A 10,613-nucleotide genomic window follows, 5' to 3' on the forward strand; every position below is an offset into this window, starting at 1 on the left:
GACATTCACGTCATCGGCGCCCGGGGAACAGTGGGTTAACTCCCTTGCTCAGGGGCAGAACGATAGTTAAGTACTGTTAGAAAGCTAAGAACTGTGGGATTCTGATAAGCGTCAGAAACAATGTGACTATTACAGAGCCCGAGATAGGGGGGAGGTCCCAATTGTCAGTTGTTGGGGAATAAGAGATTTGAAAGTCTAGGTTCGACATGAAATATGTAACCAATTACTCTCTCTAAACATGTGCCCATTTCCATAGGAACAGAGCCATTTTAAAAGTGCGGGGTTTGTGCAACGTTTATCGTTTGACAGGATATACACATGAGAAGAAAGCTGAAGTCTCTATCCATACATTGATGTAAATATTCCCTTGTCTGATTCCCAGTTCGTCCACTCGCTAGCAGTTGCGTCTAACCAGTTGCGTCTGGATCCTGTCATTTCCTAATGAGCCGCCCCCAGGTGGTGAGGGTAGGCAACAATTTGGAACTGGATCCTGGACTTCCTGACAGGCCGTCCCAGGTGGTGAGGGTAGGCAACATCATATCCTCCATGCTGACCCTCAACACGGGGACCCCTCAGGGGTGCCTGCTTAGTCCCTTCCTGTACTCCATTTTTACCTGCGGATCCAACACCATCATTAAGTTTGCCAATGACACGATTGTGGTAGGGCCTGATCACCAACGACGATGAGACAGCCTATAGGGAGGAAGTCATAGACTTCAAAGAGTGTTTACTATTTTTTCTGGAGGGCCACAATGTGTAGTAATCTTTGGCCAAACCAGGCACACTAGAGTCTGTGGAGCGATCTGATGTTGAACTTGAAATTCAGTTTATGTTGGCCCTAATATCACTCCTTAACATTCTAGCTATATGTCTTGGTTAATGCCTGGTTGGAAAAAAATGAAAAAGAATAGCTCCTAAAGACATGATGGGCCACTACTTGGGTAGAAGCACTATATGGTCCTGTAGCCTACTTTGTCACATGTAAACACGTTTAGGATGCCAAATGTTACCAAACATCCTATGCTTCCATTAGTCCCAGTCAAACGTATCTTGACCTTTATCAACCCTACTGCATATGCCTTTTAGCTTTCATTACAATTTCGTTTTATTGTACTTTTTTTGTGACGGCACAAGACACTTAAAAAAATTATGATTTTCTCATAACAATGGAATTTTACTTCTCTGTTGCTCAATACTGTATGCTATTGTCTGTTGTAGATCTAGGGGAGTATCTGTGGCCACATGATAAAACACTAGTCTGGCATCAGTAGTCTGAAAATAGGAGGAAACCAGTTGGACATGTACATCAACATATGGCAGTTGACATTAATATTGTCAAAAACTCATCCGAGATGTCTCACACTTTTTGAATGAACTCGTGCCTTTGGCCAGGATCCAATTTTCCCATGGAGCTGGTGTGTAAAGGACCATATAAAATCATCTGAATGAGGCTTATTCATGATTCAGTGGGATTATAGCATAGTTGAATTCCATTTAATTTCCAATGAGTTTAAGAAATTAATGGAAAGCCATGTACTGATTGTATTTGTATGTTATGAATCACTACTTGAATATGTACAAAAACAGTTTGTTGATTTAGTGTGTCAGTTTTGTGGAGGTCCAAAATGAATGTAAAATCCAGACAGTTGAGGAATGACACGCAGTATGACATGAGCGATACCAAAAACATAGCTACTGCAGTCAGTTTACAACCAGGAGTTTCTTTTTTAAATTTGTTTATTGCTTAAACACACATTTTAACACAGCATAAACCAATAATGATCAAATTAGAAATCAAAGCAGTGGTAGGTTATGGGGAAAACATTCAATCAAATCACATACACATGGTTAGCAGATGTTAATGCGAGTGTAGCGAAATGCTTGTGCTTCTAGTTCCGACCGTGCAGTAATATCTAACAAGTAATCTAACAATTTCACAACTACCTCATACACACAAGTGTAAAGGAATGAATAAGAATATGTACATATAAATATATGGATGAGCGATGGCCAAACGGCATAGGCAAGATGCAGTAGATGGTATAGAGTACAGTATATACATATGAGATGAGTAATATAAGGTATGTAAACATTATATAAAGTGGCATTGTTTAAAGTGACTAGTGATGCATTTATTACATCATATTTGTAACTATTTAAGTGGCTAGAGATTGAGTCAGTATGTTGGCAGCAGCAACTCAATGTTAGTGATGGCTGGTTAACAGTCTGATGGCCTTGAGATAGAAGCTGTTTTTCAGTCACCAAGTGGTCTGTGTGGGTGGACCATTTCAATTTGTCCGTGATGTGTACGCCGAGGAACTTAAAACGTTCCACTTCTCCACTACTGTCCTATTGATGTGAATAGGGGGGGGTGCTCCCTCTGCTGTTTCCTGAAGTCCACAATCATCTCCTTTGTTTTGTTGACGTTGAGAGTGAGGTTATTTTCCTGACACCACACTCCCGAGGGTGGAGCATAAGAACAGCTTCATTGGCACAATGGCCAATAACCTTGCACAATGTTCTGATCTAACATTCTAATCTATATCTGTTTAATTTGTAAATGATGTCAGTGTTGGAGCCCCTGGCTATCCATAAATGAAAGAAAAAAAAAGAATATGATGCCGTCTGGTTTGCTTATTAATATAAGGAATTTGAAATGATTTATAGGTTTATAAGTATATTTTATCCAATTACATGTTTGATACTTAAGTATATTTAAAACCAAATACTTTTAGACTCTAGTATTTTACTGAGTGACTTTAACTTGAGTAAAAGTAAAGATACATTAATAGAAAATGACTCAGTCAAGTATGACATTTGGGTACTTTTCCACCACTGCACGTTCTGTGTATTAGCGACGATCATGCTTGCTTCGTCCCGCAAAGTATTGTTCCAAGAGATACTGAATATGCCGCTGTTAAGTGGAGACGTTATTTTAGTTTGAGTTGGTTGATCAAGGACGCAAGGCTACGTACAGAAGCTCCTGCAAAGAGTCGTCTGTATAAACAATAGTTTGTTGTGGGACGAAGCAATGGCCATGCACGTACACATTTTATGTATGGGTGCTCCCAGGAATCGAACCCATAATCATTGCATTGCAAGCGCCATGCTGTACCAACTGAGCTACAGGACACAGAAAACAATAGCCAACGTTACGTTTCTCTCAAGATTAGAATACTTGTTGTAGCGATACAGTAACACGTTAGCAAACGTGCTAGCCAGGGCTACAGTTTGCATCCATGCCATACTTGTTCATTCACGTTTAGCTCATGTCATTTGTAATAACTGTCTCTGAAGTTTATTTTGCTGCCACCACGGTGAACCACGCGTATTTCTGCGTGCGCCACCATCTTTTCTCATTTCAACTTTGACTGAACCAACAACATATGTAATGCTTCTGTCCTCGTTTATTCAAAACTGTTTCGTAGTCGCCCTCAAGCGTTCTTCTCAAATTACTGCATTTAAATTTGTTATTTTCATTTTATTAAATGATTTAACCTTATTTAACGAGGCAGGTCAGTCAAGAACACATTCTTATTTACAATGTTATGTATTGCTCATCATTGGTGTCGGCTGTTGTTTACTTATTTATTTGTTGTCTTATCACATTATTGTACAAAAAAACGGAAACGTAGCTAATACACCAGCATTTATTGTTTCGAGTGGTCTTTTTAGTGGTATGGGGATCCAGTATTGCGTCGCTGATTGCATTGATTGGCAGATCATCCCTGAAGTTGTTTTATTGCGTAAAATTGCATTCACATTATGACGTTGGCTGAGTTACCGTATATAATGCGATAGTTTCTCTTTGGTAATCACTTGGTAAAGTTTTACATGATGGGAACATAGGCTCCAGCCATAGACTTTAACCATGGAGGATAATAAGGTAAGCCTATGAATTGCTAACAGAGAAGCCCCATGCAGTGGTGCAGGAACCGCTGCACGGTCTTTTTTTAAATGCTGCGGCAGGAGCTACAGGGTTTACAGGACATGCCGATAGGGGAGCGGCAAGTAATGGCAGCTGGGTGGAGGTGTGGGGTAACGTTAATGTTGCACTAGTATTATAATTTGTAATATTGTAAGAAAATGTATGCATTATAATAACCTATACATCAAACCGTGCTTCTACACCTGCATTTGCTTGATGTTTGGGGTTTTAGGCTGGGTTTCTGTACAGCACTTTGAGATATCAGCTGATGTACGAAGGGATATATAAATTGATTTGCTTTGAAATATGATCCTTGCAAAGATAACAGCAGTAGGCTATTTATCATAATTCTACCGAAATTATAATAATAATAGGTGACTCCATAACGCATTAATTACGAATCTTGATATCAGGCAGTAGGATCTATGTGTATTTATAGCGAAAACCTGTTCTGTAAAAATTTTTTATATATTGGCCATTATAAACTGGGTGTTTTGAGTCCTGAATGCTGATTGGCTGAAAGCTGTGGTATATCAGAGCGTATACCACGGGTATGGATATACCACGGGTATGACGAAACATTTATTTGTACTGGTAACCAGTTTATAATAACTGTGCGTTGTGTCATGTGTAAGAACAGCTCTTAGCTGTGGTATATTGTCCATATCAATGAGCATTTAAAGAATGGTCTAATTTCTTCCAGAGTTTAAACGAAGATGATCCACGTGATCATCAAAGTTTGGAAGGTCAAGTCCAGAAAATGAAGAATGATATCCTGGGTTTAAACTATCCAGAAGATAGTGAAGTGAAGGATTCCCTTGCTCAGATCGAGCTGAAGGCTGTGACAAGGAGAAAAGTTAAGGTGAGAGAATAGAATGAGGAGAGAAAGGGAAATCTGGGGTCTTACCTGTCCACACTTTAAACCTGTCCAATATGCCATATAACATGTTGTTGTGAGGTTGGAGGGTAATTTGTCCTTACAACAGACTTCCATCTCTTAATATTCAATCACCAATTGTTTACTGTAGCTCTTCTCAAAGGCCTGTATAGCAACGACAACATACAGTATGTCATTGACTGTATTGTCTTTTTAGACCAAGAGGAGGACCAGTGCCAACAGGTCCACAGTTGAACAGAGCACTGATACTGATGCAGCCGAGAGAGATTTTGTTGATAATCAGAGTGATGAAGATGAGGATAAAGGTGAAGAAGGATCTCCTGCCTCAGATGGAGCAGGACGCCGTGAAGAGAAATAAAGTCAAGGTAAGGGAATAGATTGAGCAGAGATGTGGATATTTGTGATATCTTTCATATCAATAACCTGCCCCTACAGCATGTTGCTCTGAAGAAGGTAAATTGCCCATGCAATACCCTTTTATCTCCTAATAGTAAATCTAGGGCTGACCCCATTTGGTCGACAATTTGGTCAATAGGCTGTTGGTTGACTGGGATTTCTTTTTTTTTTCTTCTTCTTCATGGTGCACATGGACACCTGTCTGATTCGCGCCTGTTTCAGTTGACTAATCCATTGCCAAGGCCACAGGGATGGCACAGTCCATCACGCTAAGACGTGATACTGAAATTGTATATGGTTATATTATGTAACAATAATGGTGCAACACTAAGAAATCAAATATTATTTGAAATAATATTATTTTATAACAAATGCACTTTCTCTTTCATTGGATACGGTCGCTGTCCATGGTTCTGAAACATAATCTTCAGTGCTCCTTAGAATTGCCGCCCTTTCCTATGTTGCTATGTGCATAATAGCAAAGTTAACCAGCATATTGGGATTGAGAACAATGCTGAAGAGAGGCAGCAGCAGCAGCAGAGACGGGGAAACAGCCCTTGCCTTAGCCTAATTGTCTAATAAAATTGAGGAGAGAGGAAAACCAAACTAAATTAGGTCTATAATCAAAAGCCTAATTGTTAAATGTGCTTGTAAATCATCCATATATATATTACCAGTCAAAAGGGTTTTCTTTATTTTTACAATTTTCTACATTGTAGAATAATAGTGAAGACATCAAAACTATGAAATAACACATATGGAATCACGTAGGTATCAAAAAAGTGTTAAACAAATCTAAATCTATTTTACATTTGAGATTCTTCAAAGTAGTCACCCTTTGCCTTGATGACAGCTTTGCACACTCTTGGCATTCTCTCAACCAGCTTCATGAGGTAGTCACCTGGAATGCATTTCATGAATGTTACGGATACAGTTATCCTGTGTGTGTGTGTATCCTGTGTGCGTGTTTCTTTTCTCTCCTTCTCCCCTCACAGGTGAAAACCATCACTCCCCAATCAGTCAACAATCAATCATCAATCAGAAGACACACCTCCTCCTATTTCCTGACCTATCACAGTTCCTTCCCCATGGTTTAAAAAACCCATCATTTGTTTGTTCTAGAGCTCAGCTCAATCTCTCTGTAAATGCCATGTCTGTAGGTCTCTGTGTTTCACTCTCGCTTTGTGTCTTAACCTCTCTTTTGTTTAAAGCACCTCCATAGCACTTTGTCATCACCTGTGAGTATTGTTTTTGGTTATGGTGTTTGTTTGTTTGCTGGTGGGAAAAGGGGGAAACCAAGACAAGTCGCCCATGGGCATACACTACCCGTAGGTGAACATTGTTAAATACACTAGTTAGAACTGGGCGGACCACCCACTGTATTTTTGGTTAGTTAGTTAGTTGTTGTTAAAGTAGGCTAGTCTAGCTTAGGGGTGTTTTTGTGTATTTATTGTTTCTTTCCTTGGGTCCAGCTCAGCCCATTTTCCTGCTCCCCACATTACCGTGTGTTTATAAATAAACCTAGAGTTTGACGGTAGATTTCTGTTGTCGTGGTTATTTCGTGCACACTTTTACTTTGTCACAATAATAATTTGCATGAGTTATGTAACGGGTCTCATTACCATCCCCCCTAGACTGTCGGGCCAAAAGGGATTCGTAACAATGAATTAACATGTGTGCCTTGTTAAAAATTAAGTAAAGGAATTTCTTTCCTTCTTAATGCATTTGAGCCAATCAGTTGTGTTGTGACAAGGTAGGGTTGGTATACAGAAGATAGCCCTATTTGGTAAAAGACCAAGTCCATATGATGGCAAGAACAACTCAAATAAGCAAAGAGAAACAACAGTCCGTCATTACTTTAAGACATGAAGGTCAGTCAATCCGGAAAATTTCAAGAACTTTGAATGTTTCATCAAGTGCAAACACCATCAAGTTGCAAAAACCATCAAGTGCTTTGATGAAACTGGCTCTCATGAGGACCGCCACAGGAAAGGAAGACCCAGAGTTAACTCGGCTGCAGAGGATAAGTTCATTAGAGTTAACTGCACCTCACATTGCAGCCCAAATAAATGCTTCACAGAGTTCAAGTCACAGACACATCTCAACGTCAACTGTTCAGAGGAGACTGTGTGAATCAGGCCTTCATGGTCAAATTGCTGCGAAGAAAGCACTACTAAAGGACACCAATAATAAGAAGACTTGCTTGGGCCAAGAAACACGAGTAATGGACATTAGACTGGTGGAAATCTGTACTTTGGTCTGATGAGTCCAAATTCCAAAAAATGTCTTTGTGAGAGTAGGCGTACAGATGCACTCCGCATGTGTGGTCCCCACTATGAAGCATGGAGGTGTGATGGTGTGGGGGTGCTTTGCTGGTGACACTGTCTGTGATTTATTTAGAATTCAAGGCACACTTAACCAGCATGGCTACCATAGTATTCCTGCAGTGATACGCCATCCCATCAGGTTTGCGTTTAGTGGGACTATCATTTGTTTTTAAACAGGACAATTACCCAACACATCTCCAGGCTGTGTAAGGGCTATTTGACCAAGAAGGAGAGTGATGGAGGGCTGCATCAGATGACCTGACATCCACAATCATCCAACCTCAACCCAATTTAGATGTTTTGGGATGAATTGGACCTCAGAGTGAAGGAAAAGCAGCCAATACGTTCTTAGCATATGTGGGAACTCCTTCAAGACTATTGGAAAAGCATTCCAGGTGAAGCTGGTTGAGAGAATGCCAAGAGTGTGCAAAAATGCCATCAAGGCAAAGGATGGCTACTTTGAAGAATCTCAAATATAAAATATATTTTGATTTGTTTAACACTTTTTGGTACCTACATGATTCCATATGTGTTATTTCATAGTTGTGATGTCTTCACTACTATTCTACAATGTAGAAAATAGTAAAATAAAGAAAAGCCTTGAATGAGTAGGTGTGTCCAAACTTTTGACTGGTACTGTATACATATATACAGGAGTAAGACAGATATAGCTTCTGTTGCCTGTTTGAGTATTTGTTTAATAGACTACTGATTCTGTGAGCACCAAGCCTCATGCACCGGCAAAATGTTGAATTAAGCAATTTCACAGATTCAACTGTTTTTAATCTTTGCTTGTGCTGTAATAATACAGTGTCACCATCGGGCTCTTTCTTGAGTCATTTGTGTGTCTTAATTATTTAATCAAACAGTGTGCTTAAAGCATCAGACAAGCTCAGTGCCTATGTAGGTGATTGTATTCAAATACATAGGGTGTGTCTGATATGGAAAAATACATTTTAACATTAGAACAGGATGACTCTCGGTCTACAAAGATTTTTTGGGGTTAGGGACAGCCCTACAATCAGTCTTACCCTTGGTCTACTCAAAGGGCTGTATTGGAATGGCTTCATACAGTATCTACGTGTATATCATTGACTATTGTCTTTTTAGACCAAGAGGACCAAGAGAAACAAAGTGGAGCAGATCACTGATACAGATGCAGGTCATAAATTAAACTCTAATTTCACTGAATGTAATCCTTTTGCATGTAAATGTAATTTAGTATGGACATCTATTGAGCAGAGGACTAATAGCAGAGTGCACATGTTATACATTCTTGGGTACTTAACTTCACAAAGTACACAAAGTTGGCTAATACATACTTGCCTTAGAATGTTACATGTTTTCTGACTTCTTTACCTTGGTGAATGCTGCTTTGGACACAGGTCCCTCTACATCTGTGGAATTTTCTGGGATGACAGTTCAGGGGACATCTCACGAGGGACAATCTAATGAAAAGATCCTAAGTGAGTGTGTCTCCAGGGCCTGTCAGACCAGGGCTCTTGACCTCCTGCCAGTCGATCCGGATGCTTTCAACCCGATTATCATCCGGTTTCTGGAAAGACTTACTGAGGAGTATGTCCAAACTTCTATTGTAGTATTTGAATGCAATGTCATCTGGAGGATTTTATCAATTGTACGTGTGTTGGTGTGCTTTTTGGTGCTAAAAACATCTAATTATCTCCTATAGGCAATGGAGGCAGTTAAACATTGGCAGGATGGACCCTGTAAGTTCCTTAATAACCCTGACAATGATTCATAGATATATTAATATAAGTTTCAAGAAAATTAGATACAAACCTTTAATCTATCTACAGTATCATCCACATTATGACAAACAGTTACATTCAAAGAGCTTTTTAGTAGCCTACTGCTTTTCATGCTTTCCAATGTATGCCACTTTCATGATTCTCATGAACATATGTGAGATTGTTGGTATCTCTTCGAGGAGCTTGGTTTCAGAGCCCGGCAATGAGTAATCTACCTACACTGTTTCGGTCCTACAGGTGATGAGGGCATTGCTTGCAGAGATGTGCCTGGAGATTGTGCGGTTTGTATCTGAGGCCATCCTGGAGGTCATCATCCCTGCAATTTTCTGTTTTGTACGGATATTCAGCCATGTGTCTCCAGTATCCGGCAAGTCTCTGCCAGAATCAGAGAGATCCTCTAGCAGAAACCTGAAGGTTCACAAGAGAGGCAGCAGCAAATCCTCAAGGTCTTGCATGGCCAAATCAAGCTCCTCTCGTAATGGGTATGTTCAGTCATTCCTAAAGAAACCGGTTTCACCTAACTATTCATAACCCATTTTTTGAAAATATGTTTTGTTATCTGTATAACAGTTTACTCTTAATGACCAGTTTAACTGATGATTGAATTATGCATTAATGTGACTTCAGTGTCTACTATTGAATATGGAATGCTGTATTGTTTGCTTTGTATTCTCAAAGGTCTCAGACAGTGTTGCCAAATACTCAGGGAGATCGTGAGTCTATATCATCTAAGCCACTCAGGGACTTTTTTGGGATCACTGAGGACAGTCTCCTCACTGGTGTCCAGGATTCCTTCAAAGAGTCGCTGAACAATGTCCTCTGTATCCAAAGAGAGGGCCAGGTAGACACTCAAAGTCTATCCCGGGTTATTGTTGAAGTGTCAAAGAAGGTCAATTCCATAATCTCTGTGGCCATCCAAACTCCCATCTCTGGCCAAATGTCCCCTGTCATTTTTGCCAGTGGTGGTGTCTCCAGAACCAAGGTTGTTGAGGAGATGGTGTCTCGCGTTTCCAACATACTTCAGATGTATATTAATGGGAAGAGTGTTGAGCAGAGTGTTGTTCTCAGAGAGGATGGTTTTGAGGTGGATATGACACATTTAACAGGACAGGTCATGACAGCCCTCAGTGGCACTGTTTTGAACTTCAGCAATAAGGAGGAAATTGATCCCGACAAGAGGGAACTGCTTTGTGTTGTTGCTGACCATATGAAGATGCTTGAAGCTTGTAAAAGTCCCGAGGAGAAGCTAAAACAAGGAGAGAGCAACCTGAATATCAAAGGTGCCAAATCTAGTC

The sequence above is a fragment of the Oncorhynchus gorbuscha genome, unplaced genomic scaffold, assembly GCF_021184085.1.
Source record: "Oncorhynchus gorbuscha isolate QuinsamMale2020 ecotype Even-year unplaced genomic scaffold, OgorEven_v1.0 Un_scaffold_579, whole genome shotgun sequence".
NCBI lineage: Eukaryota > Metazoa > Chordata > Actinopteri > Salmoniformes > Salmonidae > Oncorhynchus > Oncorhynchus gorbuscha.